Here is a 6,000-nt window from a genome sequence, read left to right on the forward strand (position 1 = left end):
TTCACGGCAAGAAAAAAAAAACAATTCCATACCACTCGCAGGAAAAATCACTTACTTTAGTAGGCTACCTGAGAACCAAAAGGCTATGCTGATGGGTCAAAACACACCACAGGACACTGGGGCCAGGCCCTCCACTGCACCCACTTAAAACCCATCCCTACACTCACCAAGGTGCAACCCCAACACAAAAAAAACAGACACAGCATTTCAGCACCTGCTTTGTTCCGATTCTGAACACTAACATCACAGCCCACGTTGCCTGGGACACCTGATAAACAGAAGAGAAAGCGGCCATACCATTTTCAAGCCATCCCTGCACGTGTCGCTCCTTGATCATCTGCAACCTCTTCTCAAATCCTCAACCGCTTCTGTGGAGAGCCTGCCATGGCACCTGCAAAGCAAGATGGATACCCTTCGCTCTCACCTCGTGCTACTTGGCAGTTCTGCTCCAATCCAGCTCACAAACAGCCCGCCCTTCTCGTGCTGCTCTTCAGAGTGCAGCTTGGCCCCACTCAGCCTGTGCGAGACACCTGCAAAAGACAAACAAAAGCATAGGCTGAAGCAGCATCCAAAGCCACAGCACAGCTGGGACAGTTACTCTCATCTGCTCCCTTACCTCGGCCCCCTCACCTGCCCTCGAGGAAGATGCTTCCATCTGCTCTCTTAGGCCAGCTACAACACCCCTGAAATATAAACAGGATTTTTACTGTATTTTGTTCAGTTAACTAACTGCAATAACAGCTGCACCCCTGAAGTACCTGCTGCATCTGTCCATCGCTCACCTTGCCAAAAGCAGCTCCGGTCAAGTCCCGTGTTGTACACTGTGTTTCACCTTAAACAAATGAAAACAGTCACAAGATAATCATTCAGCTGCCAGCATTAGCACCCATCGCTCAACAACACAAAGGGACCCCATTTACATTATTATCATTTCAAAACAGAAGCCCCCATACCTCAGCACCTCAGAAGTAGATCAAGCCAGTCACCGAGCTGCCTACCGAGTGCTGAACAGTTCCAGAAGGAGCTCTTTCCTGTGACAGGTTCCTCCAAAGGTTTACACTCTACTGGGGACAGCATAGAAATAAAAATAAAAGTTTCAAAACCCCATATCTGTAAGCTTTCAAGATTCGACAGACCTCCTCAAGCACACCGTTCCAGTGCTATGCGAGCAGCTGCTCGCAAGCAGCTCAAATCTCCCACGCCCAACATCTGCCAAACACCACAGAGATGACTGTGCCAGCTGCCCTTCAGTACGTGCCCAGAGGCAGACCGGATGTCTTCGCCAAAACAGTCCAGACAATGTATTAGTACACCCATGCACTGCCACATTAATCACTAACTGCCAGGCAGGACAGCTCCAGACCAAACACATACACACACAGGCACGCCACAAACACTACAAACAAAACACACAACACATGGCGCAAGAAAAAGCGACCCCCAAAAGGAAAGCCCTATGGCAACAGCAAGTCAGATAAAGGTGCTCTGCACCAGACCCTACCAGAGACTCAAATGTCACGACACGCGACTGGAAGCAGCTTCCAGAACTGGGATGATGGAGGCCTAAAAAGCCTGCCTTCAAGACAAGAGACCGGAAGGATGGGGAGTGAAAACCCCCTAAGAACACACTTAGGAACTCGATTCCCAAGCAAGAGCTCCTGATGTGGCCCAGATGACTTCTGCAAGAGTGAGGATGGAAACAGACGCGATCTCAAACCGAATATGATGCACAAGACCTGAAACAGATCTGCAGTTCAAGCAGCGACTGCAAGACAAGAAGTGCTCGAATCAGAATCACGATGACAAAACAAGCATTGAGGCCCTTCAGCACCGCTACCAAGTCCCCTGTCTAGTCAGTCCGGTGTAAAAAGTTAGGAGGATATCAAGACCCGAGAAGCACAGAACAGACGTTGTAGAAGCAACACTACAAGACAGACGAACAGAAGGAAACTGTCCTGCCTGGCGCACTCACTCACGCTACAAAATAATCCTGCCTCTTCTATTAGCCTGGTGACCCAGCCACAAGCACCCTGAACGTGACCCAGCCTCAACCACCCTCACAGTGGCACCAAGTCTATTCAGCCAGCAGGCACCACGCTGCTCTGGCTCCCAGCTCCCATTAGCCACCCCAGATATGCAAATACCAGGCGCCCCCCAACTTAGCTCTCAGGCTGCTGCATGGTAAAGTTCCTCCGCCTCAAGAAATGCACAGGCACCGTTTGTCATCTTAGTCAACTGAAGGCTCATCATCAGCTGCAAAAACAGAGAAAGAGCATTCACTAGCACGCCAGCCCCATTGCTCACCTTCTCCACAATGCTGACTACTGCTGATGCAACGTACGATTGTGCTCACGTGTTCCTCTCCGAGTCCAAGCTCCAACAGTGCAGCCAGTATCATCCACACCACCTGGGACAACAAAGGGATTAAATGATAGTTGCATTCAGAACAAATAACCCAATCGTGGTTTCTTGTTGTTGTTGTTTGTGTGTGTGTTTCTTGTATTTTTTTATTTTTTTTTTTTAAATCTGCTTTAGCTCAACAGCACGCAGAATGCAAACGAGAACTGGGGAGTACCTAGAAGAAACAATCCCCATGCTTTTGCGGCAGCTTTGAATATTAAAAGGACAATACGACCCAGCAAGTAACTGGAACTTTCTTAACTGGAATTAGCTCATACTTTTATTTGCATTGAAAGAAAAATCTAGGAGCAGAACAGATTATACACCAACAAAATTAATTCCATTCCATCCCCAGAAGAAAATCACATACTCCCATCCCCTCCTGTACCTCAGCCGCTTGCCTGCCCCACGTGGCACATGCTTCCATCTCTTCTCCTTACCCACTTATAGCACCTCTAAAAGGCAAACTGGAGTTTTACTCTATTGGACATAGGAAAATAACTGCAGTGACAACCACACCCCAAAAACAACAGTTACCTCTGCTCATCACGCACCAGAGTCACTGCAGAGGCAGCTCGGGTCGAGACGTCCTGCACTGCGCACTGCATTTCAACCTGAACAAAGGAAAGACACAGGCAGAAGATAAACATTCAGCTGCCAGTAGTAGTAGCACCCATCCCTCAACAACATAAGCAACCCCATCTTTACTTTTATCCTTTCAAAACAGCACTCCACTTGCCTCTGGACCTGCAAATTAGGTCCAAGCTTGAAAGGAGAGGCCAGCATCACCCACGCCACCTGGGAACACAAAAGGATACAATGACCGCAGTGCTTGCAAGCACCCACCTGCCATGCTGCTCCTCTATCCCAATCAGCCTCACCTCGGACCCTCACAGGGAAACACCTGAGCGTCTTCCCTTTGCTTCGGATAAGGCATGACCAGGCTGACACCTCTCACCTTCCCTCAGAGCTTCGTGACATGAAGATTTCCCTTCCCTCTCCACAACTGCACAAAGCACCTGCAGAGACAAGAGAAATGCACACTCTGAGGCACCTCACAGCCACAGCGTACCTGCTGCAAGACCTCTCTCTTCCCAGCTCCGGTACTTCAGCTGCTCACCAGCTCTGAGATTGTTCACTCACAACACCACAGCAAGCTGCACCCGGGCCACACAACACACACTACACAAGCTACATTGCTTAAGACATATGAGCTGGAACGTTCCCACCCAACAATCAGTCGCATCACACAGGAAGGATGCCGCACACTCCTAGAAACCAAACCTACCAGTCCTGAGCAGCTCCCCACCTCCTCCTGCCAACCACGCTCAGCACACACACTATTTACTGCTCAGAAAAACAGAAAGTTAAAACATACACACAAAAAAAAACAACCGAGCTCCACAAATGCCAAAAAGACATGCACACACAGCAGCCTCGGCAGGGGTAGTCGCAGACTTACCCTTTGCAGATGAAAGAGGTGACTCTGATACAACTCTGCTCAGTGTCTTGGTAACGCCGCATCTACGCTGCCAAGCCATATGTAGCATTCAATCAAGCTGGTTTTAGTCCTCTGGAGAGTTACACAAGTGGGTTTATACATCTAGAGATTAAAACATAGCTCAAAAACAGAAGAGTATCCCACCATCCCAAAAAAACCAGTGAGCCAGCAGCCCCTACTAAACATCCCGCTACTGAGTGAATTCCAAGCACTTAAAATCCAGAAATCCATAGGCTCCAGTCTGCCTAGAGAACCCTGCAACTGACTGAAGGAAAAACAAAGCACTTACCCCAAAGAGCAGCCCAAGCAGAAGGAGCTCTCTGATAGCATGCCTGGGGCTCATATAGCATTCAGCCCCGCCCAGCACCCAAACCCAATCACCTGGGAAAGGGGAGGGGCAAAGCACAAGAAAGTAGGAAGAGAGCAAAAGAAGCAGCTGTGGTTTTTTTTTTTTCCTTTGTTTTTTAAAATCTGGTTTATCTCAAAAACATTCCAAGAGCAGACAAGAGACCTGTGGTGTTTCTAGAAGCAAAACTCCCCTTTTGCTTTTGCTGCAGCTTTTAATGTTGAACTGATAATGTCACCAAGCAAGTAACTGAAACTTCTTCAACTGGAATTAGTTTACACACGCTCACCGTCATCTGCAAACACAGAGAACCAGCATTCACTAGCCCTAACCCTAACCCCAACCCTCACCCTAAGCTCTAACCCTAGCCCCAGCCCTAGTCCCCGAGAACTGCATTTCCCGGTGTGCTCTGGGCACCCAACATGGCCTCCCGGAAGTTCGGAGTCCCAGAACTACATTTCCCGGTATGCTCTGGGCGCCCAACATGGCCTCCCGGAAGTCCGGAGTCCCAGAACTACATTTCCCGGCATGCTCTGGGCACTCAACGCGGCCTACCGGAAAGCCTTGTGCCGGAAAACTACACCTACCAGCATTCCCTGGGCAGCCGGCACGGCCAATCAGAGGCCGAGTTGTCGAGAACTCCATTTAACAGCACTCCCTGTAACCCTAGCCCTTACCGCCCTTACACAAAAAAGCCGCAAGCCCTAACCCTAAAAATCCTCGAAACCCCTACAGACCTAAGCCAAACTATCCACCACACTAAACCCCTGAAGTCCTATGCCTAAAAGCCCTAACCCAAACACTTAAGACGCTCAAATCCCTCACCCACAAAATTAAGATGCTCAAATCCCAAACCCCAAAAAATAGGACGCTCAAATCCCAAACCCCCTTCCGAAAAAGAAAATAAGAAAAATAAATCAAACAAAACAAAAACAACAAAAGGGGTAGACCTGGTGGCATCTGCCCTATAACCCTGCAAAAATCATGAGGGACATAGAACAACAAAGCAAACACACAAAATAACATTGACATCCTATCCATAAAAGTGCTATAACAATTAATCACCTCCAAAGAGCTTCATGCAATAAATGCACGTACTACTAGATTGGTTTCCTCTAAACTATCGTACAAGACTCTGACCCACGAAAAGAACCCTGCATGTAGCTAACAGAAGAATAAACAAAGCACCGACCCCAAAAAGCAGCCCACGCAGAAGGAGCTCTCTGATAGAACGCCTAGGGCTCGTATAACATTTGGCCCCGCCCAGCACCCAAACCCAATCACCTGGGAAAGAGGAGGGGGCAAACCACAAGAAAGAGAGCAGGAGCAGCAGCTGTGTTCTTTTATTTATTTTTTTATTTATTTGTCACCTATCCCTAGTTTACAGCATGCGAAGTGCAGACAAAAGAACTGCGGTGTTTCTAGAAGCAAAATTTACCCTATTTTTGCCTCAGCTTTGAAAATAGAAAGGACAATACAACCAAGAAAGTAAATGAAATATTTTCAACGGGAATTAGCACGAACCTTTCATTTACATATGAAGAAAAACCTAGGAGCGTAGGAAATTACACATCAAAAAAAAAAAAAGACGTAATAAGCAACGCGCGTGCACGGCCCCTGGCCGCCTGCAGTACTCGTTTTCCACCAGCAGGTGGCGGCAGAGGGGCGCCCTCGGGCGTCACCGGGCATGAGCTCCCCTCGGCCGCCTGCAGTACCCGTTTTCCACCAGCAGGTGGCGGCAGAGGGGCGCCCT

At 48.6% G+C, this 6,000-nt stretch overlaps 1 long non-coding RNA gene across 3 annotated transcripts in view; it reads right to left on the minus strand.

The window, feature by feature from the left end:
* Nucleotides 1-5,357, minus strand: part of LOC140001932 (uncharacterized) — a 43,965-nt gene extending 38,608 nt beyond the window's left edge. For all 3 annotated transcript variants that reach the window (XR_011807914.1, XR_011807906.1, XR_011807811.1), the window contains exons 1-3: nucleotides 4,191-5,357; nucleotides 3,863-3,973; nucleotides 999-1,064 (exon numbers count right to left, since the gene is read on the minus strand). This is a non-coding gene — a long non-coding RNA (uncharacterized lncRNA). The remainder of the gene's footprint in view (nucleotides 1-998; nucleotides 1,065-3,862; nucleotides 3,974-4,190) is intronic.
* Between the last annotated feature and the right edge of the window lie 643 nt (nucleotides 5,358-6,000).

This window comes from Anas platyrhynchos, chromosome 1 (assembly GCF_047663525.1).
Source record: "Anas platyrhynchos isolate ZD024472 breed Pekin duck chromosome 1, IASCAAS_PekinDuck_T2T, whole genome shotgun sequence".
Classification (NCBI taxonomy): domain Eukaryota; kingdom Metazoa; phylum Chordata; class Aves; order Anseriformes; family Anatidae; genus Anas; species Anas platyrhynchos.